Source organism: Lissotriton helveticus, chromosome 6 (assembly GCF_964261635.1).
Source record: "Lissotriton helveticus chromosome 6, aLisHel1.1, whole genome shotgun sequence".
NCBI lineage: Eukaryota > Metazoa > Chordata > Amphibia > Caudata > Salamandridae > Lissotriton > Lissotriton helveticus.
Genome location: NC_136067.1, coordinates 23,694,257 through 23,708,652, shown reverse-complemented (window position 1 = coordinate 23,708,652; position 14,396 = coordinate 23,694,257).

The following is a 14,396-nucleotide window of genomic DNA, read 5'->3' as shown; positions in this document are numbered from 1 at the left end:
CATACAGTAAAAGCAGGATTATGAAATAATACTGTAAAAGCATTGATATAGTTTCTTAGCCATATGATACTTTAAAATGGATAAAATAGATACATACATATATACATTGACTAATCGTACTCAACTGGTGCTTCTAACTACGCCTACCCCGGTGTACCTGACCTAAGCCTAATACATGGGAAGGAGTAAGTAAGTAGCAGTTTAAGTTAAGTTTGTTTTGCCAAGAATCTGACTCAAGAATTCTCTGTAAGGGTTTAGTCAGTTCAGTACCTGGGTATTAGAAGGCAGGAGGGCTGGTATCTCTTTCTCAGGACTCGGTATCCCAGTCACCCGCAAAGGTAGGCTGCAAACGCCGGAGGCTGGATTTCTCAGCAGAAGAAAAGACAGCGTCTTTCTCAGCGCGTCAAAAGGGAGGGGCAGCGTCCGTGGGCTCTCGCATCAGCTGGGCTCTCGGGCAAGTAGTAGCTGCTCCAGATTTATCACCACCGTGTGTTTGCTTAAGGCAACGTTAGTATATTTATACCTGAAAGGTGCCGGGTTTGACGTAAGGCTGGAAATAAGACGTTCTTACAGTGCTTTACAGGAGTTCTCGGAAGAAATCAAAACAAAGCAGCGCGGATTTCCCAGGTTGCTGGAGGCTTGGATTTGTTTAAGAACTCGGTATGCTTTCTAGGGGGCTGGAGGAATAGGCTTGCTTAATGTGACAGCATGCGCTATGACTAAACTATGAAAAGGGTTTCTATGCCGTTGTAGGGATATTATTGATTTATAACCGGACAAGGGCAAAGAATAGGAATATCGATTCAGGTACCTAGATAAAACACACTACACCCACTCCACGAATTCATGTCCATAATTACTAAACTAAGCAATAGTAAACATATATAACGGTGCATGTGTATACTGATCCACCCCAAAATACATTGTTTGCATCTGAAATGGCATATGCGAAATACACGAAAACTGAGTATAGGTACTGTATGCTTTCAAGCAGAGTAATCATTCATTAAAAAGGATGCATATATATATCAGCATGAATGATTTGCGAAAATTACACATGAAATGGCTCTTGATACAGAAAAGAAAAGTGCGAGACCATTTCATCACATATAGATACAGTTATTTGTAAATATGCTAGAGGCTGAGGTAATATATTGTCTCTAGAGTTCCTAAAAATAGAAGCTCTGTTCTCTAAGAATAGTTCTACTTTAAGCAGAGGATGAGTGCCAAAAAAAAGTAAATATTTTGGAATCGGGGAAAAAAAATAATTTCGTTTTTCAAGGGAAGAAGTCAAAACAGTTACAAATATTTTCAGAAGCTTTTGTTTTTCAAAGCTGAAGGCTGAATTCAGAGTTCAGGGAACGCTGAGTGCTCGTTTGCTTAAAAGTTAATTCTTTCTGTTCAGGGGAGAACATCATTTCAGACAGACTTTCAAAAAAGCAGTTTACCGCTTTAGGTGAAAGTTCAACCAAGTTGGAAAATGCCGCAACTGTGCAGTCGTGAGAATGATTGCTATCATCGATGACATGATCAGCAGTGCTCACAGAAGGTCGTACCTGGTTGATGCTGCTTTCATCTTGCACTTCACTACCCTTTAATCGCAGTGGTGAAGTCTCAACGAATGCCGTCATCAGGATGGGTAACCGCTGGGGACAACACGATGCATGAGCCTTTACTGGACTCAGCAAAGTATCCGTATCCAAAGGTACTTCTGATTGCAGTGTGAGACAGACGTCTAACACGCATTCTTCTCCGCACAGCATACATCTTAACACAGGTAAGATACAGTTCTGCCAGATTGGTCTGAATGAAAGAAACCAGGTCATATTCAGATCTCTTAGCCGGGCTAATCCAAGGACTATAGTTATGCGGTCCCGATAGCGTATAGCTAGGATCGTTTCTTCCATTGTTGCTGGAGTCTTGTCTGTGACATGGCTTGCCATAACGAAGCAGGAGTATCAAAAATAAAATGCCTGCTACGAGTCCCAACAGGAGTGGAAGGCCGCCAAAGAGTGAATGGACAAAATTAGGAAAGATGCCCAGGACTGCTTTGAAAGGTGTCAACAGTCCCGAAAAAATTGTCTTCAATACACTTGCGATACCATTCGTATCAGAAATGTTTAAGATTTCGTTTAGCATTTCTGCGAAGTGTAGGGGGCAATTTGTTGATAAAAGGTTATGTATCTCTGCCGTTGTCCTTGCAACTTGGAGATCATATGTTTCTTTTGATGACGTCAAGTGCACTGGCGTCTGTAGAAGAACAGACTTCATTCTGCTTAAAGTATCAATTCGAATAGAAGAGATTTTCAAACTGGGCCAAATTTTTCCCTCCCTCTCTGCAGTAACCCTGGGCGAAGCTCTACGCTACGCTCGCGGAGTTTGCGAAGTTTTCGCTCCTTCGCACTACGCGAGCTGCCCGTAGCACAGTGCGAACATGCGTACTGCAGCGTAGCGTAGTGCAGCGGTCATTTTTTGCTTGTTCGCGGTCCTGAACGTCATGTTCGCGACCGTGAGCAAGCAAAATGACATCCCGGCGAGATTCTCAACGCGAGGAGGTCAGGTTTCTCATTGTGAGTGGTTGCGCATGCTCGTGACCGCTCCCAATGAGAAACTACCTGTTCGCGTTGAGAAAGCTGCCGCTCGAGTAATAATCTACTCGAGCAGCAGAAAACTACAGCTCGCACTGTGCAAGATGCCGTTTTCAATGCTTGCACAGTGCCGGATGCTTGTCCGCACTGTGCAATCATTGAAAATGCATCTTGCACAGTGCGAACATGCTACTACGCAGCTCGCGTAGTGCTACGTGAAGTTCGCGTAGTGCGAAGTGCACTTCGCGTAGCGCTACTTCGCGAACTACGCCCACCCTTAGTCTGGAGTGTCGTTTGGATACAATACTTTCATACAGCAAGTGACCCTGGACGAAACGCTTACCAGATAAGCTTTTCCTGGCACCAGGCCACAACATATGTGGTCCATTATTAGAATGTAGCTCCCGTTCGAAAGCCGTCTAAAGAATGGCTCTATTCGAGTTGCAGGTGTGCCAAGCTGGTGACATGAAAGGTTATTTGAAGTCCCCTCACAGGCCCCATGTAGATTTATACCCTGACACAGAAGTATACCACTTAGTGTTTTTTCACAATTATCACCACTAAGAAATACATTCTGTCCTTTTTCACTATAACATGTGTGAGTGTAAGGTAATTTCCATGATGACTTGATGTATCCTTTACCCAACCTTTCATACTGGCCTGCCTGTATATACTTTTGGCAGTATCGAAATTGGAAAGTTGTTATCGGAATAGTTATGATTCCGTGTATTATCCATTCAATGACAGGTCGTTCTGACATTGTCAATGGTAATCTCTCAAGTTTTTCAATGCTCAGAATTGTATATTCTGCTCCTTTTTGTGCCAAGCTGATTTGTATATCAGTAAGGTTAAAGATAGAGAACAGTGACGTTGTGTTGATTAAACGCAAAGGCCCGTAGCCTGAATGCAGAGTTTGTAACGTCCAGCCAAGCTGTACAATAGAACGCAATTGGGACTGACCATGTTGTAACATTAGCATGTCCTGCTCTATTATATCGATTGCAGATGATACAATACTGTCCAGTGAATATATTCTGGAGGACGGAGTCATTAACCCATTGTCCACAAAAGAAAGTGATTTTTCTAAATTAATACGGTCAATTTCCCGTATTTTCTTTGCTGTTTCAATTTGAGTTTCTTTCCAAACTTCGTTATAAGCTGCATATATAGAGGCCACTATGAAACGTTTTTGACGCTGTTTGCGTGGTCCCATAATGAAATCACGCAAGTCAGCACCTTCTTTTAGTAAAATTAAGTGTTGCTTAAATTCTGCCAGTGTGGATGTATGTAGCCATTCAAGGCAGAGTTTTCCTACACTGTATGTTGTTACTATCTAGTATCTAGGGTCTGGCCTGGTCAATTTGAACCCCTGTATTTTGTTCAGGAATCTATCTTGACAGTTATTTGTGTCTGTGGGCCAGATCAACCATTTTTTCCAATCAGGATGTGTTCTGTTTTGGTTTAAAATATGGGATCCGTCTATCTCAACATCTGTAGTGCTATTACTGTCAGGTGTTGGCTTTGGAATAGACGGTTTGTTTAAGTCTTTAATTTTGGCTAGGCCAAGACAGGTTGTTTGTTGAATTGTGTCATTCAAAAATATAATTTGTTCTGGGATCATGCAGGCTCTGAATAATGATTATATACCTTGCACTTGCCAATCTTTAGTACCCCAGATGTTTTTTGTCTCAATGTTATTGTTCCAAAAATCAAAACCAAATGTATTCATTTTTTCAAAAAATGATTCTGAGTACATTAATTTTGTATTTGTCAGCATGGTTTTCATTCCTGTCTTATTTAACAGTTTCAAATAAAATGTTTCTGCTTCACTTGTGTTAAACCCTGAGAAGTATTGGAATTTCTCATAGAATGTTTTTGAACTACCTTTTGGTGGTGTTGCACAATGTTCCCATTGATTATAATTTAAAACATTTCTAGGTTGAGCAGATTTATGCAGATAATGGTTACCATAGTGATTGTAGCAGTACATCTGATCATAATTCGATGAACCTTGTAAATAATCATGTTCTGTAAATTTTGCTGACATAACTAAGTCTGACATCATATCATTAATACTTTCAAAATCCCAATCATCAGAGAATGTACTCGGTTTTACAAAGTCACTTAATGAAACCTTAAATTGATGAGGATACTTCAAGAGCTCGACCGGGCCATATATATCGTAATCTGTTTTGTCCCATGCTACCCCACCGGGTATCGGATTGGCTGTGAAGTTTACTGAAGAAAGTTCTCTTTTCTCGATGTGTGAAGACTTGTGTGGCTTTAGGACCAGGTTGATATTCTGGCTTGCTGTGTTCATTGTAACATATTTTCCTTCAATGAAGTGTCCCAAGCATAGCACCATGATGAGCCAAAGCAGGAGGAAAAGTACACTTAGCACCACCCAAAATTCAATCCATGGGGAAATCAGATAGGTTTCTTTTAGTTGATGAAAGAGTTCCTTAGTTTTGTCTTTAAAAGTTTTTGTTGTTGTTGGCTGTTCCTCAGGTTCACTCGGATCCTCAGAAAAGTCATCGAAGTTGATGAAGTAGCCTGATGCAGTTCTGTCAATTATTGGAATTGCTTCTGGATTTCTCTTTGTTTTATTAGCATAGTCTGTGGCTACATCGTTGTAGACAGGTGTTTCTTGACGAATTGTTGCAATTTGGGTTTCAAGAGGCATACGTTCCATGGCTTTGTTGCATGGTCCTTGTTGATTCACTGTAGGTTTATCAAATGTGATTAGTCTCTCAGTTTGAGCCTCTTGATTTGTAGCAAACTTTGGTGTTCTGCTACTTCTTGGGAGTCCACTTGGCCTACTACTTATTATTGGCCACATGATTGTGGTTTAACCAGGTCGATGGATACAACTCGGTTCTCCTTTTTACCAGCAAGGGGCGGTAGTACAACTGATCTTGTTCCGTTGACAACTAAGACAGGTACTGCTTTTCTGTAAGAAGACCCAAATTCCTTCTTCACCGCGATTTTCTCTCTGACCAGATCCCCAATCTTTGGAATCCAGACAGGCCTTGCTGGGACAGGTGGTTTCTCTTCAGTGGCTGTTGGCTGTTGTTTCAACTTTATGTTGCTCAGGTATTTTCTTGTTTCATTTAAGTCCTGTAAAATAGCCAAACGATCTTTGATATCAAAGCATTTTCCTTCTACCACTGAAGTTTGACTATCGAGATCCTGGATGTGCATTCTAGTCCCGAACAATAGATCGTACGGACTGAAACCTTTTAGAGAATTTCTTGGCAGATTCTTAAGACTACGTTGGACACTTATTAAATGTTTGACCCACCCAACCCCCGAACCTAATACCTTTGCCGTTATAGATTGCTTTATGTCTCGGTTTTTTCTTTCCACAAGCCCGTTTCCCTCATGATGGAAGGGACAAGAATACCGCAATGCAATGCCCATGCTGGTCATGGCCTCCTTAGAAGCTCGAGAGCTAAAAGCAGGACCCTGGTCAGAGTGTAGCATGCCAATTGCGTATGTGCCGATAAAGACTCGCAAATCTTTTATAACAGTGCTGGCGTCAGCCGAGCGCTGGGGCCACATCCAAATGAATCTCGTGCAGGAGTCCACTGCGACCATGATGTATTTATAGTTGCCATCACTTTGTAAGGGACCACAGTGGTCCAGGTAAACACACGCTAATGGTTTATCTGAGATCAGAAGGGGCGTCTGTGCCGGTCTTTTTACCGTTGAAACTTTCATTTTTTGGCATATTTCACAATCTAGAACAGAGTTCCTAGTTTGTCTTCTCATTTGTGGCCACCAGTATCTCTGTTTTAATAAAGATACTGTGGCCGAGACACCAGCGTGTGCAGATGCGAGCCCTTTGTGTGCCGCTATAATTAGTCCTAACCTATGTTCCATGTTTGGAATTTCCCTATCCCCCACTCCAGGGATTCGAGCAAATGGAACGTTATTCCCATCAGTTATGTATGAGTACTTTACTGGAAAGCCTTTCGGGAGTGTTTTTATCGCATTATTTACTGATAGCACTGACAGCTTGTAATATCTCGCTGTCTATTTTTGTTTTTGACCGAGTGATAGCAGCTACGGAAGCCGTTTGCACAGCTGCCTTCGCGGCCTCATCAGCCAATGAATTCCCTGCAACGTGAACGCCATCATGTAGTTCCTTTTGTTAGAGAACTACTTGTTCCCAAAGCGTTTTATGCTTGATTGTGCCGCCCTTTTCATCTTTGAAACCATTTAGAACCCAATTCTGCAAGTACTCATTATAAGACTGAACGCAATATTATGAATCGCACACTATGAGTGTGGGGAATTCGCGATCAGTATTTTCAAGCGCCATCTTAAATGCTAGTAGTTCAGCTCGCTGAGCTGTACAATCTCCTAGAGATTGTGTTTTAGTGACCAGTGGTCTAAATTTTCCTTTGTGCCAACGACCTTTAACAATCGCGCACGCAGCACTGTAAGCTTGTTTACCCCCAACTGCGGGCTGTGCTGATCCGTCTGTATATATTATACAGCCGTAGTGTTCAAGAGGCAGGATTTCGGTCGGCAGAAGACATTCAAATTCATATTGGAGAAATTCTTGTGTTTTTAAATTAGGATCAAATCCGTAGACCACGTCTGTTGCAGCAAGAGAATTTACCCATTGGATCCATCTAGGATGTAGCGCTTTAGCATTTGGAATGCTTGCCTTTGTTACCGCTTCTAGGGCTGGTACTTGTGTAACGATGATTATTCGTTTACCTTGTGCTAGAGCTCTTTCTTTTGCTACCGCAGTCTGAACCGCAGTTAGAATTTTTTCCGTTGAGCTAAATTTCATTTCAGCTTTTGTGTACAAATGTGATTTGTATGCTATTGGTACCGTTTCTCCCTCATTTGAGGTTAGGTATGTGAATCCGCATCTTCCTGGGATGACCCGGATCACAAGGTTGCGAGTGTTATCGTGTGTTTGCAATTTTGTTTTAGCTAACATGTCTGTTTGCAATGATCTCAAAATTTCTGTGTGTTTTTGAGTCCAATTGATTGTTTTAAAATCTGGTTTTATTAGTTCATAGAGAGGTTTAACCCTCTCTGCATAATTTAGAATGTAAGTTCTTCCGAAATTCAGGAAACCTAGAATTGATTATAAGTTCTTCAGCGTTCTTGGTGCTTGGATTACAGCGCACTTCTCTAAGAAGTTGTCTGCCAAGCTTTTGCCTTCACTTGATAATTCATATCCTAAAAACAGGACAGTTAGATGGGCAATTCGTGACTTTTTAAAGTTGAATTTGTAACCCTCTGACGCGAACCCAAGTATTATGGTGTTCACTCTTTTCAAGTGAGTATCCAAGTCATCATTTGTTAGATAGATGTCATCGACATAAGATAATGCCTCATCATCATATATTTGTAGTAACTCTGTTACTCTTGCTGAGAATAATCCTGGGCTGTTCTTGAACCCCTGTGGGAGTCGATAGAATTTTTGTGCGAGCCCATTATTGAGAAAGCGGTCAAATACCTGCTTTCAGGTGCTATATTTTGACAAAAGAATCCATTAGAGATGTCTAATGTTGTTTTGTATTTTTTGCGCACGATGTTATTCATTAGTGCTGCACTATGTGAGTTTTGTACTGCAAAAGTTTTGCAACATGAGTTAAGGTGTCTGTAGTCCAAAACTAGACGATATGAATCGTCTGGCTTGGAGACAGGAAACAAAGGATTGTTCATTTGTGAGGTGCATGTTTCAATCACCCCCTAGTATTCAAGTTGATCTAAGATCTCCCTGACCTGTTTTTTTAGCTTCTTTCTTAATTGGGTACTGCTTTGTGCAGTTGGTTGACATTTTAACTGGATTTTGTGAGGAGGAGAGTCCTCATCCCATCCAACATGGTTTTTATATAATGCAGGAGCTTGGGCTACTGCCCACTTTCTTGCAAGTGTATATTTTTTATGTATTGGAATGTGATTTGAGAAGACAGGCATAATCATTTCTTCGCCATGAGGGCACTCCCTGACAAACTCCGGTGGCCAGTCTTTTTCAGCTAAAAGGATGTCATAGCCTTTGGAGAGGTTATCCCAAAATAGACCCCTTATTTTCCTAGTCTTATCTCCCTCTATACGTAATGTTATTTTGTATATTTTATGAGGTTTGCTAACTTTGGTGTCTGCAGTTTCCAACTGAATGTATTCATTTGTGTCCACTGTCTCCAGATGATTCATCAGGATCTTGCGAGCTATGCTCACTTCTGCTGCGCTGTCTAGCATTGTCTGAGCCCACTCTCCGTTTTTCAGCTGTGTCCTCAGGATCCTCGGCATGTTTGATTATTTTAATGCTGGCTACCTTCTTTTTTGGAAATTGTAGTTTTTTACTTTGATGAGCAGGTTCTTTGTCTTTGGACTTGACGAGCTCTTCCATGTGTTCTGACCGTCCTCTTCTTTCCGATTTCTGTGAGGAAGTCTGAAAAGATCGAGAGGGACGTGTATCAACATCTTGATATCTATCAGGTTTCTTCAAATTATCCCTATTTCTAAGGTTGTATCTTTTCTCAGAGGGCTCCCTCTGGGGAGACTTGTGTCCTTGGTCCGTAGATCTTTCTCTCCGCCGAGGAGACTTTCCTCTGGACTGGAATCTTTTTTCTTTAGGAGTGGATTGTTTATTTCCATCCCAGCTCTTTTTTGGAGTGTTTAGATTATTTTTAATAAATACATTTTCAGGATTTTCAGTTAGTTGGGGTTTTACTGGTTTCCCACCCAAACTATCTCTTCCTAGCTCTTCATAGGATTTTTCTATGATTCTGGCAAGTTCAAATGGCTGTTCTGCTATATCTGTTTCTTTCAATTTCTGGAGGAAAGGTATATCCTCTGTTGCCAATTGAACCAACTCTCTATATGCCTGTGTTAATTCTTTTATTTTAACTAAGAGTTCTTCACTTGACATTTTTTCAATGTCTGGATGTGGTGTGTAGCTGGCTAGAACCGGCCACGTTGCTCCTGGTCTACCTAGTGGACCGAGCCTGGTGATGTGATTATTATGTTTTAGGGCGCCTTTAAACCAGAGCAGGTGCTCTTGGTATTTTAATGGGATTTCCACCTCCTCGAAAGGAGTGTAGATATCCGGTGGTTCCTCTATTTTATAATAGTGGAACTCATGAGTGACAGCGTTTGCAGCTGGAAAGTTTATCCATGAATAGAATACCTCTGTCTGCCGATATTCATGTGCCTCAATTATGAATATGACTGTACCACCTCTCGATGTCAGTCCATTTTCTATTAGTTGAAGAGTTATAGTTTTTCTTATGTTGACCGGGATCAGTATTGCATCCGGGTCGCTCTGCAGGAGACTATTGTCTTCCTCTAGGAGACGAGCTGCTATTCTAGCTGTCTCCCTATCTCCTTCACCGTCTGACATTTTACTGACAGGAAGGTTTTTTGTTGCAGATCAAGTTTTCAAGGAAACAAAGATTAGGTGCACAATATTTTGGAACACTGTATCCTTCAACATTGAATAAACCAAAAACTATACATAGAAATCTCTTCCTACTAAGTTCGGCGGATTTTTAACCTTTTACCCACTCCAGACGTCTTTGGAGTATTTACGGGAGAAAGGGTCTGTGTGAAAAAGCACGACTGAGTTACTCTAACGTCTTGCGCTAGATTTATCGCCTAACCAAACGCTGGGCGCCATGTAGTGTAGTTCCTATAGTCCCAATAGGCTCTGCGCATTGGAATATTATATTCAGTAGTGTAGACGTAGGACTGAGGTTAACTAGGTCTCTACTGACTATATTAGACTTAAGTTTTTTGCCAGCTAGCTCAGAGTTCACTAGAAGCTTTCTCGAATAGGCGAGGAGGAGTTGAACCTCCCTGGATAGACAAGAAGGGATTTAGTTTCTGACAACAATAAAACATGACAACTTTGCTCTCCCTGAATAAGAGTATATCTCTAGAGTCGTGTGAAAACAAAAGACAGCTATTTCACTCAGTCAAAGGTGCGTACTTAGTTTCACCAGATTGCAGAGAAAAAGAGAGACGGGCGTTTTCAATAAAAGGTGTTATTTATTGAGCAATCTCTTTCCTCATACAAGAGAAATCAATTGCTACAATTGCAATACTTATAGTTAAGTAAAGTGCATCCAGTAAAAGCAGGATTATGAAATAATACTGTAAAAGCATTGATATGGTTTCTTAGCCATATGATACTTTAAAATGGATAAAATAGATACATACATATATACATTGACTAATCATACTCAACTGGAGCTTCAAACTACGCCTACCCCGGTGTACCTGACCTAAGCCTAATACGTGGGAAGGAGTAAGTAAGTAGCAGTTTAAGTTAAGTTTGTTTTGCCAAGAATCTGACTCAAGAATTCTCTGTAAGGGTTTAGTCAGTTCAGTACCTGGGTATTAGAAGGCAGGAGGGCTGGTATCTCTCTCTCAGGACTCTGTATCCCAGTCACCCGCAAAGGTAGGCTGGAAACGCCGGAGGCTGGATTTCTCGACAGCGTCCTTCTCAGCGTGTCAAAAGGGAGGGGCAGCGTCAGTGGGCTCTCGCATCAGCTGGGCTCTCGGGCAAGTAGTAGCTGCTCCAGATTCATGACCACCGTGTGTTTGCTTAAGGCAACGTTGGTATATTTATACCTGAAAGGTGCCGGGTTTGACGTAAGGCTGGACATAAGGCATCAATAAAGATGTCACTAAGAACTGGTCGTTCTTACAGTGCTTTACAGGAGTTCTCGGACGAAATCAAAACAAAGCAGCGGAGATTTCCCAGGTTGCTGGAGGCTTGAATTTGTTTAAGAACTCGGTGTGTGTTCTAGGGGGCTGGAGGAATAGGCTTGCTTAATGTGACAGCATGCGCTATGACTAAACTATGAAAAGGGTTTCTATGCCGTTGTAGGGATATTATTGATTTATAACCGGACAAGGGCAAAGAATAGGAATATCGATTCAGGAACCTAGATAAAACACACTACACCATAACCCCCAATCGTACGTGAGTGGGTCCGTACAAGAGAGTGCTAGATAGTGGCCCCCAGAATGAGCATGGCCAACGGAATACAATCCTGTAAAGGGCAATCCTATCTACTTTGTCCTTAGTGCACAAAAGGAATGCGAAAGTGAAACTTAACTCCCCCTCCCCTCCCGGTTCTCACCATCGGTGCATTGTTAATAGGACAGTCGTTGTGGGTCTGAAGCACAGGAGTTGTCAGTAAAGGAATCATGCAGTGTACCTGTCGTGTTATAGGGGTATAGTCCAGTCACAGTGTTAGTCTTCCGGGTCACGTCGTGTATCATAGTCACGTAATGATTGTACAAGGGCCTCCCGCGTATGCGCAGTCTCTAAAGCCTTGTCGTTCTGCTGTCACCGTGCCAATTGAAACCTCAATGTGCTCTCCCCACCAGCCCATTTAAGGAACTCATTGTGCCATTTAGCATCCGCTGGACCCGTCTGTGCCTTCCAGTGTCGTGTGATTTCGTGCTTCACAAGGATAAGTCTCATATCTATGAATTTGCTTGTAACCTTGTTTTCAGGAGTATGCGGAAACCAATGGAGGACCCCAACAGCCATGTCAAACTGTAAATCGCGCTCTGTCACCTCGTTAAGAGTATCCCCCGCTGTTTTCCAATAAAGGTCTAAACTAGGACAGGTCCATAGCATGTGGTCAAGCTCCACTCCGACTGCCTTACATCTGGGGCAAGCCGCGGAATCTAAAGCAAAGTATTTTTTATCTTCCCCGGGGTCAAGTATGCCCGGTGAAGGATATAAAAGTGGACTAGTTGAAATCGCGCATTGTGCGTGCTCTTCCAGGCCCGGCGCAGCAGCTGCGCCCATACTGTCTCGGGAATTTCTTTCCCTATGTCAGCTTCCCATTTACTCCTAAGCGTCTCTAGTGGAGGTAATACCTCATTAAGCATTCTGGTGTATAGGCACGTAACTGCCTTAACCGTTCCAGCCGCCATCATGGTATATTGGCAGGCCATCGTCGTTTTTGGTTCATCAAGCCCCCCCTTCCAGTGTGCCTGTATTGCACGCGTGAGCGCCGAATGCAGCAGAAAGTCACCTCTAGGTAGGTCATAGCGATCTAAGAGCGCCGGAAACGACAGTAGCGCTCCGTCTTCATAAAGATCACCCAGGACTTGAATCCCCGCCTCCTCCCATTTCAGCAACTGCAACCAATCTCCGCCATGCGGTAACGCTGTTAGCATCCCCAGCGGAATTTCGGGGGCATATGGGTGGGTCACTCCCGCTCAACGTTGTGTTCGGTACCAGCATAGTCTAAGTGTTCGTTCTTCTTGCGTAAGATCACTAAGGGCTAGTCTCTGTTGCATAGCTATATAGGAGAGTACATGTCTAGGTATTCCCAGGCCCCGTTTATTCTCTGGTCCTCGGAACTCGCGTGCTATTTCCTGGGTATATATCTGTATTTGAGCCGCTAAATAATACACTTCAAAGTCGGGAACAGCTAACCCCCCTTCTGATTTAGGTCTCATTAGTGTTGGAAGAGCCACTCTACGTCGGCCCGTTCCCCAGAGAAAAGACACTACCAATGACTTCAGGAGCCGGAAGACAGCAGGAGGGATCCAAACGGGGAGCGTCCTAAAATAATATAATAGTCGTGGGAGTGCCACCATTTTCAGCAGCGCTATACGACCCACTACCGATAGTGGGAGGGTAGCCCAGAAGGACATGCTACCCTTCAGCGTTCTGATACTGCGAGAGATGTTGCCCTCCAAGATATCGGTTGGGGTGTAGTAGATATAGACCCCCAGATATTTTAGACAGCTGGGTTCCCATTTGATCGCCCTGGTCGTGGTGGGCTGGGTCTCCTCCTTGCGTACTGGGAACAAGCATGTCTTGAACAAGTTTACTCTGATGCCAGAGATTTCACCGAAGTTGGTCAATAGGTTGTCGGCTCCCGCCAGGGCTCCGTCGGCATCCTCAAGAAAGAGCAAAAGGTCGTCAGCGTACAGGGAAATTAACTGTTGCCCCGTCAAGCTCCGCAATCCCCCATAATGAGCTCCTGTACGGATCGACATTGCGAGGGGCTCCACCGCCAGTGCAAATAGCAACGGGGACAACGAACATCCCTGTCTCGTGCCTCTTTCCACCGAGTATTGTGGTGATATCAGCACGCCCGATTTTACTCTAGCCATTGCTGAAGCATACAGCACAGAAGTCTACTGCAGGCACTCCTCACCCACCCCGTAGCGCCTGAGTACCTTACAGAGGTATTCCCATTCGAGGCTGTCGAATGCCTTTTCCAGGTCGACCGACAGTATCATGGGGTGGGGGGCTTCTACATGGTCCTATTCCAATAGGCGTATCAGGCGGCATATGTTCACAGTGGTGTTGCGCTTAGGTATGAAGCCCGCTTGGTCCTCATGGACCAGTGTGGTCATGTGCTCCAACAGTCGGGATGCTAAAATGCTACTCAAGATTTTGTAATCCGTTGTGAGCATCGACAGCGGTCTGTAGGACGCCGTATCGTTGCTCTCTTTATCGGGTTTAAGTAGAGGGATTACTAACGCTTCGCGCATAGTGTGTGGTAGACAACCCAATTGTTTCGCCTCTCTGTAGACTACCAATAGACGTGGAGCCAATAGTTCTACGTATTTGGCGTAAAATTCAATGGGCAAACCGTCCAGTCCCAGAGTTTTATTGCGTGCCATCTGTTTTATGGCGCAACGGATTTCACCTAGCTCAATATATTTGCCCAGGTTCTTCGCTTGCTTAGGATCCAACACCGGAAAGGGGAGTTCTTCTAAAAATTCTTCTATGGCCGAAGGACCAGCTATCAACTTACTCTGATATAGAGTCTCATAATAGCTTGAGAAACTGCG